The sequence below is a fragment of the Candoia aspera genome, chromosome 3 (genome assembly GCF_035149785.1).
Source record: "Candoia aspera isolate rCanAsp1 chromosome 3, rCanAsp1.hap2, whole genome shotgun sequence".
Lineage (NCBI taxonomy): Eukaryota > Metazoa > Chordata > Lepidosauria > Squamata > Boidae > Candoia > Candoia aspera.
In genome coordinates, this window is record NC_086155.1 from 62,317,296 (window position 1) to 62,337,087 (window position 19,792).

The 19,792-nt window shown below is 39.7% G+C and overlaps 1 protein-coding gene across 1 annotated transcript in view; it reads right to left on the bottom strand.

Moving 5' to 3' along the window:
- LOC134493401 (BEN domain-containing protein 5-like) overlaps nt 1–19,792 on the bottom strand; it is a 552,314-nt gene that overhangs the window by 432,255 nt on the left and 100,267 nt on the right. The gene's annotated exons all lie outside the window — the stretch shown is intronic.

Consider the following 19,792-nt stretch of genomic DNA (forward strand, 5'->3'; position numbering starts at 1 on the left):
CTTCACAAAACCCAACTTGTCTATCTGGGCTATAGGGTGTCTGACAAGGGCATTGAAATGGACCCTGCAAAAATTCAGGCGATTTTAAGTTGGGAACGTCCCCGCACCCAGAGGCAATTGCAAAGTTTCCTCGGGTTCAGTAGTTACTATTGCCAATTTATCCAGGGGTTCGCTGAGATTGCTTTGCCCCTCACTAATTTACTCTGTACCAAGGGCTTGGGGGAGACACGCAAAGTAAAAAACCCTGGAGCCGTGCTGAATTGGACGCCTGAATCCAGGCAGCATTTGAGAAGTTGAAAACCCTCTTCACTGCTGAGCCTATTCTACATCACCCCAATCCTGAACGCCCCTTTGTGGTCCAAGTTGATGCTTCTGACTCCTCAGTTGGGGCTATTTTGTTACAGAGAGATTCTGAAAATCACTTAAAACCCTGCGCTTATTTGTCCAGAAAATTTTCTGAAACTGAACGCCAGTAGCACATTTGGGAAAAGGAGGCGTTTGCTGTAAAAGCCACTTTGGAGGCCTGGCGTCACCTCCTGGAAGGCGCTAAATGCCCTTTCGAGGTTTGGACCGATCACAGGAATTTGGAAGCCCTCCACACACCCCAGCATCTCAGTCCTAAACAAATTTGCTGGGCTCACTTTTTCAGTCGCTTTAACTTCCAGTTAAAATTTATTCCAGGAAAGAAAAACTTTCTGGCCGATGCTTTGTCACGTTTACCTCAGGACCTTGACCACGTGGCAGATGTGGTTGGGACTGTTCTCACTGAACCACAACTGGGCTTAGTTGCTGTCACTCAGAGCCAGACCCGTGCGCAGGCAACCCCACCCCCAGCCCAGTCTGGGAAACGGAAAGTGCAAGTTCCTTGCCAGTTACAGAAAGACTTTCTCCAGGCGCTAAAATCTGACACTTGGTTGCTAGCTAATAAAGACACTGTTTCTTTTGAAAACGGTCTGGCATGGGTGGAACACCACCTTTACGTACCCGAAACTTTAAGACCTGACATTTTACAGCGTTCCCATGATGATAAACTTGCTGGGCATTTTGGTTTTGTTAAAACATTGCATTTGGTTCGTCGTCAATTCTGGTGGCCTACCTTGAGACGCAATGTAAAAGACTATGTCACTTCCTGTCCTGTTTGTGCAATGTCAAAACATAAGGGGGGGAAACCACATGGGCTTCTGCAGCCTGCGGCCAGCCCGACCCGTCCCTGGGACGAGATTTCTATGGATTTTATTGTGGATCTTCCTCCCAGTCAGAAGAAAACTGTCATTTGGGTTGTAAAAGATTTTTTTTTCCAGCAGGCCCATTTCATTCCATGTGCATCCATCCCATCTTCCCCGCAATTGGCATGCCTATTTCTCATCCACATCTACCGTCTCCACGGTAGCCCCTCCTGTTTGGTCAGCGACCGAGGGACACAGTTTACTTCCCAGTTTTGGAAATCATTTTTAAAATTGATTGGCACCAAACAGGCGCTGTCCACCTCGTCCCATCCTGAGACTGATGGATCTACAGAGATTTTAAACTCCACCCTTGAACAATTTCTTAGAGCATACATTAACTACCATCAGGACGATTGGGTGGAGTTACTGCCTTTTGCTGAAGTGGCTTACAAGAATGCTGTCCATGAAAGTACCGGGCAAACCCCTTTTCGTGTGGTTTCTGGTCACGACTTTGTTCCCATCCCTGAACTGCCACAACCTCCTTCCCAAACATGTTCTGCCTCTGACTGGGCTGTTAAGCTGGCTGATTCCTGGCCAGTGATTCAACAGGCTTTGGCTGATGCCCAGGCTGCTTACAAGTTTCAAGCTGATAAGCATCATTCCTTGCAACACGACTTCAAGATTGGGGATCAGGTGTATCTATCTACCAAATTTATCAAGTCACCACAACCCTCTAAAAAGCTTGCTCCCAAGTTCATTGGACCTTTCCCTATTGTTGGTCTTATCAATCCAGTTACTGTTAAATTGGACCTGCCTCACAATTTGAAATGCTTGCACCCTGTTTTCCATTGCAGCTTGCTCAAGCCTGTCCACCACTCCTCCCACTGGCATCCCCAACCTCCTCCTCCTTACTAAGTAGCCCCCACCCATCCTACAGATTAGCTCTCAACAATTAGGTTTTGACAGGTGGCTAAACCTATGAGTCTAGCCATCTATCAGAACTCATCCTTCCCAGCCCCAGCTGATCCCACACTAAGAACAATGATTGGTACTGCTTTTCCTGCCAGCAGGTGGCACATGGCAGGAGGGGGAACACAGTCATGGGAATCCAACAATCACTTTCTTTTACTTGTCCCACATTAAAACTATAAGCCCAGCACCATTTGGCTATCATATTACTGAGGCGGAATAAGGCTTGGGAATGAGGGCAATGCAAAGTATGTTGACATACTTCTCTGACATCTCAAGGACAGGCAGAAATCACTTTAAAGTGGCTGTGAGAAAGAGCTCTGAGTTTGGGGAAATACATCTTCCAGTCACAAGAGACAATATTTCTAGATACTCTAAATCTAAGAATGTGACAAATTTTGTCTAATCCAGGTCCAGACTGCTCACAAATGATGTTCTTCAAGTAGTTATTTTACATAAAGGAAAGATATTCCAAGTCTGATGTGCTTCAAGATATTCTAAATTACCCTTTTCCCTTAAGGAATGAAAGTTATAATTAGTTTTTATTCATTAAAGTGTTATGGTCCATTTATTATAGTACTTTGTAACATTTCATTAAAAAGTGTCAATTGTATGCCAACCTACAGAAACAGGAAAAGTTTGTCTCCTAAATATAATATCAGAAAATGAAACGAAGCACAAACTACTTGGGGAGATTATCTGTCAATGGCTGCATGTGAGATCAACATACAATGTTCCAATCCACTCAGACATCAGAAACTTTTAGTACTGGGGCAAACATGCAGCTTGCTTCCAGTTTATATCAGCTGGGAGGCTAGTAGCAAATATGATAGACTATCAGGGCAAAAGCAAACTGATAATGAAACAAATGCTATTAACCACAGACTAACATCTTTGTCTTTCTCTGTGCACACGTATTACTTGATTTCTATAAGGATTTATCTGGAGATCCCCTCTTTTACTCTGTATAACATATCACCTTCAGGAAAACTGTTATGTACTGTAGGTATGCTATTTGGTTGGGGCAATCATCTCATCCACTTAAGTGGCAAGCTGAAACCTCTATGTGCATTTGAAAAGAAATAAGCACCCTAAATTAAGGGGAGACAGTCTGTCTGTCTGTCTATTTCAATCATTGCCCAGCAAATTACACTTTACCATTCTAGTAGACAGCAGGTTGAAGTGCCTATCCACAACTGAAACTGTGGATATGTGACCCATAATTTCAATTTTGTCTTTTAATATCTGACCAGAGCTTTGCAAAGCATGACACAAATGAACAATGAGCAGAACAAAAAGACAGACAACTAGAAACAACACTTAATAAAATCTGTCATGTGCATATCATTTATGGATACTTCAGTTTTATTTCCCCTTCCTTTCCACTTTTTAAAATGTATATAGCTCTGTTTTATAATGCATATTTTAATTTACTGTAATTTTACATGTTACATTTTACAATACTTAAAAGTTTGTGATGGTTTAACATAGGGACGTATACATTTCATTTGTGCTACAGTCTGAAGGCAAAGTAGCAGAGAACCTAACTGGTCAAGAGTTTATACATGTGTTCTGCTCTCTGCTGTAAGTGGTGCCTCATGTCACCAGGAGGATAATAAACAAACAGGATGGGTATTTGTAGCAATTTTTCAAGAAGGGACTAAGCTTCAATATAGAATATTATGTAATTTGCATGCATATGCATACAATAGAATAAACCTCGGAATTTTGCATGTTGCTTAGCAAAAGCATATTCTTAGCATATTCTGCACAGAAACAGAGCACAGTAGTTCCAAGAATATACAGGTAGTCCTCGGGTTACGATGGCAATTCGGACCAGAATTTCTGTCGCTGAGTAATGAGGTTGTAAAGCACAACATCACATGACTGAATCACGTAGCAATGGCAATCTTGGCAGTCCTGGTTGCCGTCGTAACCCCATCATAAGCCCAGGACTGTGTGGGCTGTTAAGTGAGGAACTCCGTCATAACCCTGGCGTAACCCCATCATAACGCCTGGTTGCTGTCATAACCCCATCATAACCCCAGGACTGCACGGGCTGTTAAGCAAGGAACTCATGTGCCAGCGACATGGGAAGAGGCAGGAGTCCCAGGCAAGCAGGCCGGTGAGTTAAAGCTGCAGGTGAGAGCTACAGGAGGGCAGGCAGGTGCTGCAGATGGCGGGTGGGTGGGTGGGTGCTGCAGGGAGATGTTACGAAGCACAGGCAGGTGGATGTAATGGTTGCCTATTCTAAAACACTATCAGACTTATAAGCAGGAATTCAAAGATATCTGATTTATTAAAACCATCTTTAAAAGTCACAGTTCTGTGTTCCCAGTTTATATATGGGCTTCGATGGGTCAACCAGGGGATCCCCAGGATTACCAAGAGATTGCCAACAAGTGCTACTACGAACTTCAAAGTCTCACGGTGTCTACCCATTTGCATTGCGACAGTTCCAGTAAAATGGGTTGCTGCCCGCCCCCCGCCGTTGAACCATCCAACTGTGTGAAGATCAAAGGCTGCTGGAGGGGAAAGCTAGGCAGGTCCAAGGCAGCAACCAAATCAGGGTGAATTAAACACCTGGAACACCCAGAGTCAACTAAAGCCCAGACCTCTGCAGTTTTCGTGCGGGAGCCCAATTTCACTTTTACTGCTAAAGTGGGACAGTCAGCACTCACCATAGCATCTTCACGCCCATCCTCCTCCACCTGCCCGCAGGCGCTCTTCATGGCAGGTGGCTGGCATTTCCCGGAGGCTTCTTAGAGTCGTCTTCAGCCTCTCCCGAGAAGTAGAATACTTCCTCAGCGTCGGCTGCACCCTTGGCTGCTGTTATCCGCCATGAGGGGGGGGCAATTTGGCCAGCGGCTTCCCCACTCGATCCCCAGCCTTGGCTTTTGGGCAATCAGTTGCTCGATGCCCTTCCTTTCCGCATCGGAGACAATGATCCCTCGCGTAGCACCTATCTCTCTCCTCATCCCAGGCTCTATAGCTTGGCTGGGCAGCAGTCGCAGCACTTCGGGGTCCCCTCATGGTGGTGGGTGGTCTTTCAGATCTTCTAGCGTGCATGAAGGTATGCTGAGCATCTCAGCCTTGCCTGCCAGACAGATCCATTCATACAATGACTCTGGGTCGTCTCTACACAACGCCCACCGTAGGACGTCCCAGTTGAGTCCTTCTTTAAACTGTTCTATTAAGGTTGACTGAGACCAGTTGGGGATTTTCCCAGCTAGAGCCTTAAACTCTAGGGCGTAATCAGCTACAGACATTTGGCCCTGGGTAAGATCCTTCAGCGCCTTCTTAGCTCTTGCCTTGGCCAGAGGATCCTCAAAATGCAGCTTTAATGCCCACAGGAATTCATCAAAATGATAGAGTGCAGGGGAGTCAGCATCACTTAACTGAACATACCAGTCAGCCGCTCGACCCTTCAACTTGGGGGCAATGGCAGTTATCTTAGCCTCTTCGGAAGGGAAGTATGCTCCAAACTGCCTCATGTAACTTTTAGCATTAGTTAAAAAGAAAGATAACTTGGTTGGATCCCCATCAAACTTGACAGAAAAGTCTCTCACCCCCACTCCTGTTGGAGCGGAATCGGCAGCTACTTGAGTTGGGCCCCAGGTTACAGTAGCTTTTCCTCTTTGGGGTGGGGACACTGGTGATCAAGCCCTGCGGGGTGGGGATTCATCCCGGAGCCGTCTCCGGCCCCGCTCCACCGGCGGTCCGGATGGGAGGATGGGGGATGGTTGTGGGAAGCTGGGATCTCTGCGCCTCCCCTGCCCCTCCAATGACAGAGACAGGTTTCTTAGCATGTACTCTATCGATTCTATTTTGGCTTCCACCACTCTTAGTCTCTCAGGGGTTTGAGAGTCCTCTCTCCATCACGTGTTTGGCTTTCTCTCTGCGGACACTGTAGTAGATTCTTTGTCTGGGGTTAGCAGGAACCGATACTTCCAGGACGCCCGGGACATCCCTGGCTGGAGTTCTTCCACTTCATCCCAGGTGATCAACTCTGCGGGCGATTCACTGGTTGAGTCCCTCTTTAAACCGTTCTATTAAGGTTGACTGAGACCAGTCAGGGATTTTCCCAGCTAAAGCCTTAAACTCTCTTTTTTTTCTCCGGTCCTGCTCCGCCGGTGGTCTGGATGGGAGCATGGGGGATGGTTGCATGAAGCTGGGATCTCCGCGCCTCCCCTGCCCCCCACCAATGACAGAGACAGGTTTGTTGGCATGTACTCCATCGATTCTATTTTGGCCTCCATCACTCTTAGCCTTTCAGGGGTTTGAGATTCCTCCCTTCCTCATGTGTTAGGCTGTCTCTCTGTTGATACCTTGGTAGATTCTACATCTGGGGTCAGCGGGAACCGATACTTCCAGGACGCCTGGGACGTCCCTGGCTGGGGTTCTCCCACTTCATCCCAGGTGATCAACTCTGCGGGCGATTCGCTGGTTGCTGGTTGCTCTGTTTCTCCCCCATCGTCAGATTCCTCCACCTCAGGACTGGAACTCGATTCCTCCCGGAAATCTGAAGGTTCTGGGGTGAGGCTCAGTTCTCCGCTCTTGACCGTTGACTCGGGCATCAAGCTAGCCATCTCCTCAAGTCCCCTGGTCGTGAGCTTGGACTCGGCCATCGTTAACTATTTTCCCTCGCAAGAAACTAATCTTGGTAGGAGCTAACGGTACAACTTTGGTGATTCTCAGCTTTATATAATGGTTGCCTATTCTAAAACACTATCAGACTCATAAGCAGGAATTCAAAGATATCTGATTTATTAAAGAATAGTATGCAGGATCACAGAGAAAGCTGAGAATGATGAAAGCACGCCAAATTCAAACTAAAAACCCTCGGTGCAAGTGAAATCCCTCCCCCCATAGAGTCTTCTCAAGTTCACAATTCCAGGTGCTCCTAATGGTTTCTGATGGTCTGCGGGAAAAGGCCTTGAACAGAGAACATAACCCAAACACATTCCATTGTAATGAACACAGATACAGAGCTTGGTACAAGGTTGCACAGCAGCTCCCTCCCAAACAGAAACGCGCGTCAGCGCCATGGCATGTGAAACGTTACGATGTATACTGTACATTGAAACAGTGAACATGACAGTGGATGGATGCTGCAAGCAGGCAGGCAAAAAAGTGGCAAGAGCAGGAGCAACTTGTAACCTCCTGCCAGCTTCCCCATTAACTTTGCTTATGGGAAGCCGGCAGGGAAAGTCGCAATCACATGACCATGGGGACACTGAGACAGCTGCAATTTTGCAGACCGTTCATAAGTCCCTCTTGTTCAGTGCTATCATAACTTTGAATGGTCACTGAACAAGTGGACGTAACCCAAGGACTACCTGTATCGGATATTAGGGTTTTGCACTGCTTTGGAATCAATTCCAGAAAGATGCTTTGGAGTTTATGGGAGCACTAATATAGCACCAATCTGCAACTCTTCAAGAGGCAGCTGGCATGTGACATTCATTCTGTTACGTGCTCCATAGTACCTTTTTATAACTGAATATGAAGTGCTGCACAGTTCTATTGGATATTTCTTCACAACCCTACCTTTTCATAAGTTTCATAAATGGAAAGCTGCCTTATACTTTTAATCCATCTTGCTTAATATAGGTTTGCCTAGGAGCAATTCAGGTCTTCAGACTGGAGCCTTCCCAAAGATGAAGAACCACAGCAATTTTCTCCATCTTTGGTGAGCATTCTGTACAGAATAGCAGCAGAATGTGTCTTGTAACAGTAGGAATAAGAAGGTTGAGAACTCTCTTTACTTTCACAGTAGTGCTCAACCACATTAATAATTAAATATAACAGAACTTCTGCCTTACTTCAATTAGAAACATATATATGTTGTTGAAATGCAGATTTTTATGGGTCAATCCACATTTCATGATAATATCAATAATGAACTAGATTAAAATGAACAAATTGATGTTTAAACAAGGGGTGTTCCTGGTCAGGTAGAGGGACTGTATTTGGATGGAACTGTATTTGAATGGATTCAACCTCTGTTGGCCTACATCCTTAACACTGTTGTAGATGTCCATGTATTTTCCAGGCCTTAGGATAACTAGATTGCTAAGCAGGAGAAGGTGATGCTTGCACTGAACATGTAATATCTGCTCTGAAAAATCTGCCAATAGCTTATTTGGCACAAGTTAAGGTTAATGTTGGTGTTGACTCTGACCTTTAGTCAGACCAAACGACAGCACCTAACCAACCGTGTCTGGTCTCAGAAAGTTATCAGGATCAAACTCAGTTGCCATTTGAATGAGAGAACACCAGGAAATGCCAGGACTATAGATTAGACTGAGAAGTTAAAAAAAAAAGTTAATGGCAAACCACTTCTGTGTTCTTGCCAAGAAAACTACGTTACTGTGTAGATTCAATCACAAGGAGCTAAGTTCAGCTGAAGGAAGTCTTTATTTTTACTGACAAGACAATCTGGAGCACCAGATTTCCATTATGAACCTGCCCAACTGTTAAGAACAGCAAGAGATGGCCTTTTGAAGATACCCCCACTGTCACACTTTCTGGCACATGGGAGATGGTCTTCTCCTATACTATCCCCACTCTCTTTAGATTTAGAAAATCTATGAAGATATGTCTTTTTCACTAGGCTTTTAATTATTAAATAATTTTAGTTTCAATTTTACTGTTAAATGAATGTGTATGTTTAACTCATTGGTTTTAAATTTTATTAATTGTCATGAATATTTGCCTAGTAGAAAGCTGAAATATATTTTAAGTAAAATGTATTATTGCTATATGCTGGAAGAAAAAACAGGATATAAATCTAGTAAATGAGTAATTTATTTGACTTCCATCAACTGTGAAGTGGCTTTTAGCCTCATCTTGCAGCTTATCTCATATGCTTTGCTTTCTAAGTAATGCACAAAAAAGTACCTTCAGAACAAAATTCATTTTTACCCAAATTCTTGATAAAACACCAATTTCAGGGCAGCCAATATACTATGCTTTTTAGAGCAAAGACCTGTGCTAAAAGAAAGGAAGAGGCTCCATTCAGAAGAAAAATAAAACTTTCAGCCTTGCTTCAAATTCTATATATCTCATCACAAATACCTCTCATAATTAATAAAATGCTCTATTACATTTTCAACTCCCCTCCCCCTATATTTTCCTTAAAACAGACCAAGATGACTACTGTCCATTTATTTGCAACATTTATAATAATTAACTTGATCAACATATATTGGCAAAATATTTTTAATTGCTTAGAAGTAAAGAATAAAATAATAAAGTTACAAATATGAAGTCACATGAAATATGATATATATGTTTGTTTCTACCTTTAATTTTTGGGAAGACTCACTACTGTCAATTACCGCTGTGCTAAAAGCCTAGATTCTCGAATGATTTTTATGGGGGAGCAATCGAGGGAAAACTAAAAGACAAAAGGAACAAGAAGCTTCCTTCTACAGACAGTACGTACATTAATCATACATTTGCTATGACCAAAACCGCTGAAAAGCAAGGTCAGTCTTTTCTTACAAAATGAACAAAATAATAGCTACAATTTTGCCTTATATCTTAACTTAATAGAGTAAGGATTTGCTCTTTTTAAAAATGCAAGTTGGAAATGAGGGGATTATGGCTCATCAGGAGAGTAACTAACTACTCCTTCTCTCCCCCTTACTGGAACTCAACAATGAACTGTTTTCCAGTTCAATCGGTTTTGGAAATATGATGAAGGTGGGAATAATTCCAATCCAAAAGCAGGTTATCGGTCTAATATAAACAGTTCTTAGTCTGTTCTTTCTCCCAGTTATATAAATTTGGAATCTGTATTATCTATGATTTCTCTATTAAAAGGAATTATAATTTAAAATACGTTTTCCATTGAAAATGGAGTGAAAAATAATGCTTCCTTTTACTCTGAATATTAATCATAGAAAAGTAAATAATGTTAAGACTGCTCTTATAAATACTACAAACCAAAATTCAAAAGAAAATGTTTAACATCACTACTTAATATTTTGTTATTCCTTCTATGCTAATTATTGATGAATGGCCTTTTGATATCCACAATATTTTGAACTAATGTTTCCATGGTTTGAAACAACGGGGCTATTGTTTCAGTTTTAGCTACCTCAAAACTTAGTTAATGAGTGTCTATAACTAATTTTAAGATTCGAAACAGTCTTTGAATAGAAAGTATACTAATTTTGTTCTAAATTTAAGATATAATTTTAGGTAGCAATTTATAGATCAGTTAGACTAATGCTGTTCACTGATCTGTACCCATCAATATATGGCACTACAATCATATATGATTTGTCCATACAGGTAAGTAGCTATTTCATCACCATCAGCAATGCCAGTGGCATTAGTTGTTTAAACATAGGTTTTTGGATCTAACAAAAAGCTTTATTTGCATTCTTTAATATTAAAAAATAGTTTAACTCTTTCTCATGCAGTATGCATTTTAAAAATATATACTATTCAGATTGAGTTAAACATCTTTCTATATTTCAGCCCTTTGTTATTAATTCACAATACAATTAGCTACTGAGGACTAATTTAGAGAAATTTTTAACTTCTCTAAACATTTTTACTATATAGTAATATGATACTCTTAGTAACAGCTTAAATTTAACAGCTTAAACTGCTCATCAACATTCTAAGTGCCTTCACTTTATAAGAGAGACAAGATAAGATCTATTTAACAAATAAACAAAAATATTAGTAAAGGTTCAGAATTTTGAATGTCAATTCAATATAAATATGGCCAATCTAGGAGCAATGATTGAATGAAATTTGAAAAGAAGCTTCTGTCTACTTTAGAAATGTTTTAGGAGATTGAGATCTTCAGATTCTGTAAAGTGCAGAGTGTTTCTCAGATTAAGCAACTGGGATAAACTACCTGATCGTTACACAATGTACCACCTCATGAACTGTTTTTATGAACATTGTTGATAAATTTCCCTCAATTTCCCTATGTAATTTAAGCCTAACTATATTCCTGAAACATTACCTACAACTGATGTCAGTGAAGACTGTCAGAAGAGCCATGAAGTCCTGGATGAAGGGAGAATGAGACCCCTTGCTTCATCGTGTTGCCATCTTTTATTTTTATCTTTTATGTTTTAGTGATTTGATAATAATTTCTTCATTGATTGTTGTGAGCCACCCAGATTCATTGAGAGTTGGGCAGCATTAAGTTTAATAAATCATTATTACTACTTATGACTGATGACTTGATGATTCCAGTCTTTCTTTTAAAAAAAGGAACTTTATTTAGTCACAATGTGATTTTAGGCTAGTTGGCCCAACTTAACTTACAGGGCTGTTATGGGAAAAAATTGGAGGAAGCACTAATTTATATAATATTTTGCTTGTGAATGAAAGGTGAGATATAAATCTAATAAATCAATAACATTTCCTAAAGTAATTGTTGTTCAGTCATTAAGTCATGTCCGACTCTTTGTGACCCCATGGACCATAGCACGCCAGGCCTTCCCGTCCTCCACTGTCTCCTGGAGTTTATTCAAATTCATGTTCATTGCATTGGTGATGCTATCTAACCACCTCATCCTCTGCCGTCCCCTTCTCCTTTTGCCTTTAGTCTTTCCTAGCATCAGGGTCTTTTCCAATGAGTCCTCTCTTCGCATTAGGTGGCCAAAGTATTTGAGCTTCAGCTTCTGTATCTGTCCTTCCAATGAACAGTCAGGGTTGATTTCCTGTAGGATTGACTGATTTGACCTCCTTGCAGTCCAAGGGACTGCAAGGGTCTTTTCCAGCACCACAGTTCAAAAGCATCAATTCTTCGGTGCTCAGCCTTCCTTATGGTCCAACTCTCACAGCCATACATTACTGCTGGGGAAACCAAAGCTTTGATTATTTACTTATTTATTTTATTATTCAAATTTTGCTACCACCCATCTCCCCCAAAAGGGGGACTCTGGGCGGTTTACAATAAGATTAAGACTGTAATAATAACAATTACAATCTATAAAAACAATTACAAATATAAAATGCAATATAAATAAGTATACAATCCAAGAGGTTAAAAATTCTGATCAGGTGGGAGGGGCTCTAAGGTATGAGCCAACCCCATGGATGGTTGCCCACCTGCCCGCCCCATGCAAGATGGCAAAACCAGGTTTTCAGGGCCCTCCTGAAGGTCGGAAGTGAAGGTGCCTGCCTCGCCTCTGAGGGCAAGATGTTCCAAAGGGCGGGGGCAACTGCAGAGAAGGCCCACTTCCTGGACCCTGCCAGATGGAATTCTCTTATCGACAGGGTCCATTATACAGACCTTTGTTGGCAAGGTGATGTCTCTGCTTTTTAATATGCTGCCTAGGTTTGCCATAGCTTTCCCCCCAAGGAGCAAGGGTCTTTTAATTTCATGGCTGCAGTCACTGTCTGCGGTGATCTTGGAGCCCAAGAAAATAAAATGTGTCACTGCTTCCATTTCTTCCCCTTCTATTTGCCAAGAAGCAGTGGGACCAGATGCCATGATCTTAGTTTTTTTAATATTGAGTTTCAAGCCAGCTTTTGCACTCTCCTCTTTCACCCGCATCAAGAGGCTGTTTAGTTCCTCTTCACTTTCTGCCATTAGGGTGGTATTGTCCGCATATCTGAGGTTGTTGATATTTCTCCCAGCAATCTTAATTCCAGCTTGTGATTCATCCAGCCTGGCATTTCTCATGATGTACTCTGCATGTAAATTAAATAAGCAGAGTGACAAAATACAACCTTGTTGTACTCCTTTCCCAGTTTTGAACCAATCAGTTGTTCCATGTCTGGTTCTAACTGTTGCTTCCTGACCCGCATGCAGGTTTCTCAGGAGACAGGTAAGGTACTCCGGTACTCCCATCTCTTTAAGAATTTGCTACAGTTTGTTGTGATCCTAAAGTACTAGAGTTTATAGAGGAGTTTGTTGTGATCCTAATGTAATAGAGGAGTTAAATGTAGAAATATTATGAACTTTCAGTGAATCCATCTGGTATATTCTCAAAATTACAGAGATTGCCTATGTTATTGTAAACAACCTAGTGAATTCAATCACAATTTTGAGCTTGTTCTGATTTACATGCAGGTCGCAGCCAAAAGATTCTGAGGAGGACATCTGTTAAAGATTTGTTCTAGAAAAGCAGTGTAATATATTACATTTCCAAATTCACAATTCAGTTTTTAAAAAGCCAGTCAAAGTAAAGGCTAGGCCTCAGCAAGGCAAAGTCAAATGACTAGTGGTCAGATTTCTGATTAGATCAGATGGATCAAGCAAAGCAGAAATCACATTCAAGAGAGCCAGTTAAATGAAACAGAGTATAGATTCAGACCAGGTAAGGTAAAATAAGATAAAATAAAATAAGTGAGGTAGATAGAATTCTGGATAGCTCTGAATTGAATCAAGCTACTTAAAACTTCTTCAGGAACTGAGATTGAGCTTTGTCTCAAGTTGATGAGTGGAGCCAACTGTTTTAGGAGAAATGGACTGCAATCAGATAGGCCTGAGTTCTACTGTGGGTCAAACTGGAGACCTCCAAGTCTGAGATACGGAAAGAAACCTCTAAGGTGCTTGCAACATGAGCTCCTGTGGTACTGAAACTGCTGAGATAGTGGAATATTTGAGAACATTTCTGCCATATATGTATGTATGTATGTTTGAATTCTTCATAGAAAGGGGAATGAGATGCGTTACAGTACATCAAATTAGTTTCTCCACCTATCTATATAACCGAGATAGAAAATTAAGTTAAGAATGGGGTATATGTTCCATATGGGAATACAATGTCAACACCACAGCTACTTTTTACCTTCCCTTAGTGAGATACTATCTGACTGTATACATTACAGTTTGGTAGAATAAGACAATTAAGCAAAGCTAGGACTGACTGAATTGGACTCAATCTTAAAACAACCCTGACAGATGTATATGAAGCAATTTTCTTTTAAAATTATGAAATATATTTTGGCAGCTTGTACTACTTCTCATAATGAGGGCTTTTTTTCTAAAAATGCCAGCGTTTCTGTCATTAGAAAATCCATGGTTTAGCATCTTTTAAATAAAGACTTTAGATTAAGAAGAATTTCTTTTTCTTAATCTATTTCCTCTTGATTTCACTTTAAATATTTCAATACTTCATCATAATAATCTGAGCATACCCTTGAGTAATTTCATTTTAGTTCTGGGCATCACATTTAAAGATGGATAGCTATGAATTGAAAATAGTTATTTTCTAAACGCTGAGGCTGAAGACATCAAATACAGGCACATTTTAAAGAAAAACGACCATTAAAGAGAAAATCAATATGTACTTGTGCCCCAAATATTATCAGACAAATTCTGATGATCCTTGGAATCATTTTTATTTGGCTGAATGAATGAAAGAAACTCAAGTTAAACTATAAAACCAAGTTAGATTAGAAAAGACCACCCAACTATTTTTCCCAGTGTAGTACTAAATGAATAATTTAATATTTCAAGAAAATAAAAGCAATTCTACCTCCTACAGAATTAATTTTACCGCTGATCAGGCAAAAAGTAACTTTATTGAAATATACAACAGAAATCTAATCTACAAAGAAGAAAATACTTTACCACACATAAGATAAAGCAAAAATGTGTTTTGACAGTTCTCTAATGTGCTAAACTAACACTTATCAAGGATACTTTAATCTGTAATGACATTATGCCAACACCATATTAAATTCTGAGAAGGAGAAAAAATGTTTATGTACTTCATAATCTTCGAAGATTACCTTTATAGGTAAAGAGTGAAGATATAATTTCAGATGAGAAAAATATGGTCTATAGTATAGAATCAGATATTTTAAATTGTATTAATGGGCTTGGGGGAAAATATGTTATTTATGGAACTGTGTGATTTGTAAAATTGGCTGTATGCTCTTATTATTATTGCAATGAAAAGTCTACTGGATTATTACATATATTTAAGTGAACATTTCTGCTCCAAGGACCTTGTAGTTTTAATAAAAAGAATGCAATAAAACAAATAATGAACCTAGAATAAAAGAGAAGATTACAATATAATAGATAAAACATTTAGAAAGAAAGATGCAATATTAAGGGGAAGCTTATGGCAAATGTTCCTTTAAAAATGCTTTATTATTACTGATAATGTCAAACTTCTTGACAAAAACTTGCTTTTCTGATCTTATAATTCAAAATGTACTCATTTCTTCATAATACAAGACGACTTTATGCAACTCTGTAACCTATCATATTATAAGAATCATAATCATCACAACACTGCTATCTGAACTGTATAATTCTTTAAATTATAGCTCTAATTTATTCAATAAAAGTGGTTCTTGCCAAAATAAACCATGAAGTACTGAAAATAGTAACAAGCACCAAAACAAAAAACCTAGTGTCAGTAATAGACAATATTGGACAAATACAGTATATGGTCACCTTGTTATTGCAATGAGCTCTACATCAGGCCAATCTTGAAGACTACTCAGAAGCTGCAGCTGGCCCAGAATGCAGTGCCACAGGCAGTTATGGGAGTGCCATGGCACACCCATGTAACATCATGTACTGGTTGCCAGGAGGCTTCTGGGGCAATTCAAGGTGCTGGTTATCACCTATAAAGCCTTTCATGGCATAGGGCCTGGTTATTTGAGGGACCACCTATCCCTCACAATTTCTGCCTTCTGGGGCAATTCAAGGTGCTGGTTATCACCTATAAAGCCTTTCATGGCATAGGGCCTGGTTATTTGAGGGACCACCTATCCCTCACAATTTCTGCCTTCTGGGGCAATTCAAGGTGCTGGTTATCACCTATAAAGCCTTTCATGGCATAGGGTCTGGTTATTTGAGGGATCACCTATCCCTCATAATTTCTGCCTGCTGCACACAATTTAACAGAATTGGCATTCAACAATGCTACTTGTTGGGCTCTAAGAAGTGGGTCTTCTCTGTCATGGTGCTTGTTCTCTGGAAGACCATTTCCCCAAGATTCATATGGCCCTCATCTGGCCCTGTTTAAACAACCCTTATACTGTAAATTAGCCCTGAGTCAGAGTTGGTGATGGATCCCTTGTGTGATATTTTACTCTTTTTAATTATTGTTGATTTTCTCTGAACTTTCTCTTTGGATAATGAGATTTTTTGTTTTTTGTTTTTTAATGTTGCATTCTGTAAGCTGCCCAAAATCATAATGGATTGAAGCACCCTAAAAAATCTCATTTATAAATAAATAATATTAAAATATTAAGACTATATAGAAAAAAAGTTATTACAACATGAAATACAAAATTATCAGTATTAAGAATTTCTATAGTCTTTTGTTTGATTGATTGTTTTGTTTTCGTACAAGTTCACTGATGGAATGGTGAAATGGTGGACTTTTCCTTCTTTTTAAGAACAGGTGAAACAAGAGTCCAAACAGGTTATCCTTCTACTCCAAGATAGAGGGAGAATAGTGAAACAGTGGCTGGTGTCTTTCCATAGCCTTTTTGTATCACTGCACTGCTGGAGGCATCAGATGGGAAGGTGTCAAGTATGATAGCAGGTCAGAGCAGGGAAGGCTCCCACAAACTATGTCAGTGGAAATCTCAGTTCTTTAAAGAGCAACCCATAGAAAAAGAAGCAGTTGATGCTGGTTTTCATGGTATGGATGTGAGGGATAAAGCAGCAGGAAAATCCACCAATGCTAAATAGGATCTGGATAGAACACCAGACCATCATCGCAGCCAGTAGGGAGGAAGAGGTTTCAATCCAGAAGAGTATTTCTTATGCCAGCTTTCTTTTCAGCAGCTTAAGGTTGCAGCTGTCATGGCTCCAGTTCTAAACCCAATAAATCAGCACTCTCGACACAGACCATTTAGGCACATGAAAAAGTCTTTATTGGGCAAGTGACAGTATAAATACCTTCATCCCCCCTCCCAATCAAACCTCTGGCACTCCCATCAAAACTTCTGCCGCCCTGCTTCCTTCCCTGTCTGGCACCTCCCGGTGCAAATTTCCTGACAGCACGATCGTGCGCTTTCGGCTGTCCAGGTGCCAAACTAATACGTCTCGGTGTTGGGGATTTCACAAGGCAGGTTTGCAATGTTTTGTGCGTTTGCTCTTTCCATTGCTGATCTCTATCAGTGGGCTGATGTGAGTTTTCTTTAGCAGCGGCCACTTTATGTCCAGCTGGCTCCATGTGGTCTGGCACATTTCGTGCCCCTGCCCCTTCCTGCTGCTGACTTGCTTTTTTATGGCAGGATGGTACCCCAGGGGGGCCGTCCTGACAGTAGCACAAAAAGCCCTAAATATTATTCCCAAGAACTTTCTGCCCTGCTATTCTTCCTACTCCTTGCTCTCTCCACCCATAAAACTTGCTTTCTCTAACTATGAAAGCACTTATCAAAACAAAATAACAAAGCAGAGTTCTTTGTTTGCCTCTACAGATTAGGCACAGAGGGAATAACAGGTGAATAGAGAAGGGGCCCACAAATCAAGGAACCCACTTAGGGATTCTTACTGAAGTGTTTGAAATAAAACATACTCATCATTGTAATTTACAGTAATAGTTACTATTACAGTTTAAGCAGCAGTATTTCATGGCATAGTATAAATCACTACAACATGCCTTTTATTATGACCCTTCGAAATCAGTAGCCTAACTGATACTCAGATTTGTATTTTACAACCTATTGGATTAGCCCATTAGCATAGCATGTCAAGAATCACAGACTCAAGATTTTAATATTTTAATTATAATAAATAGGTTTGCTTTATCATTACAATGCATGGTTTTTAAAGTTGAAAGCAATATTATGAGCTTGACAGCAGAGATCAATCTTATAAAAAATCAGTAAGTAGTATTAAAAACCTATAGCAATCAATATGCCACCAAAGATTGTAACAATTTAAGAACGACACAAGAAATCATATTAGAAATACACAGGCAAAACAGCTTGAATAAGATCTTAAATTTGCACCTTTCTTCTTCCACCTTATATATTACAGGTAGCCCTGACTTAACAACTACAGTTGGGACCAGCAACTCAGTCACTAAGCCATGCAGTCATTAAATAAAACATTATGTGACTGCACCCGACTTACAATGTCAGTTCCGCAGAGGTCATTAAGTGAATCACCCATGGTCATTAAATGCAATATCACATGAACACGACTTGCAACTTACTGATGGCTTCCACCTTGACTTTGCTTGTCAGAAGCCAGCTGTGAAGGTCGCAAATGGTGATCACGGGATGCTACAACCATTGTAAATGCACGCCAGTTGCCAAGTGCCTGAATCGTGATCATGAGACCATTGTAAGTGTGACGACTGGTTGTAAACCTACTTTTTCAGTGCCGTCGTAAGTTCGAATGGTCACTAAACAAGGCAGTCATTAACTGAGGACTACCTGTAGCATGATTTTTCTAAATTACCCTACTGTGAGATACTCTACTGCCAGTAAAGTGCCTAAAGTAATTAAATTTGAATAATAGATAGATAAATAAATAAATAAAGCCCTGTTCAACAAATGCAGTAGAACAGGTATTCAGGTATTTCTGATAAAACTACACTAGAGAATTAGCAGTTGAATGGCAAATATCAAAAAGAATGAAGGAAATATAGGAAATATAGCAAAGGTAGCAACATTCAGCCATTGCATGCCACTGAGAAAATTTTTACATAGATCAGATATGGGATTAAATTTTGATTTCATAATTTATGTCAATTTTATTAAAGATGTATAACGTACATAAAGATTATATGATATGTAAAGTAGAATTATCTGTTTAGTAAGTGGGATCCTGCAAACAAAATAATGATGATTCTATATGCATCTTGAAGATTTAATGAGGGATGAGATTTCCTACTCATCATTATGATATTGTCAAATTTTTATCAACAGCCAATTCAGTTATTCAGCAAAATTCCAAAGACACGGAAGTTATGTTTTCCTCATAATTCTCATTCTTCTTACTTTAGCACGTTAGTTCTAATACTTGCAAACCCAGTGATTAAGCCGAGTGTACAAGATTACATTATAGATTAATTCTGCGACATTAAGAGTATCCTCTTCTTTCAGCTCCATATTGATTCAGTACAGGTACTGAAGATAACAGTTTAAAAATCAGGATCAAACTATTGCTTTTTAAATTCCTGTTTCCTATGCAATATTTGTGATGGAAACATTTCAATATAATTTAAACTAATAGACAGAAACATTAAAAAGCTAGAAGTAAAGGGCTTTTAATATCAGTTAATATAACTGAGACATGTATTATATATAAGTGAAAAGGATGCATATACTACAATTTATAACTAATGAGCATCACTCTCTCTCTCTAATATTCAAAATAAAACATAAAACATAAAAAAGATAAAGCCCAAAATATTTTTTTTCATAATTGGTTATATAAAAATAGTTTTAGACTTATTATTAGCTGAAGAGAGAACTATTAAGTATAAACAATTCTTCAAAAGTTACAACTTCCATATGCAATGTTATATCCATAACCTACCAACAAAAATGTGAATTGCAACATTACACTAAGTATAAGCCAGTTCCTTTTGTAACAATATTCATAAAGAGTGACTAATTTAAATGTATTGTGTTTAAGTGACAATGCAGCCATAGATATAGCTTGTCTCTGAAAGTATCTATTGATATGTAAAGCAAAGACATTAGCCAACAGCATAATGATCATCCTTCAAGTAATCATT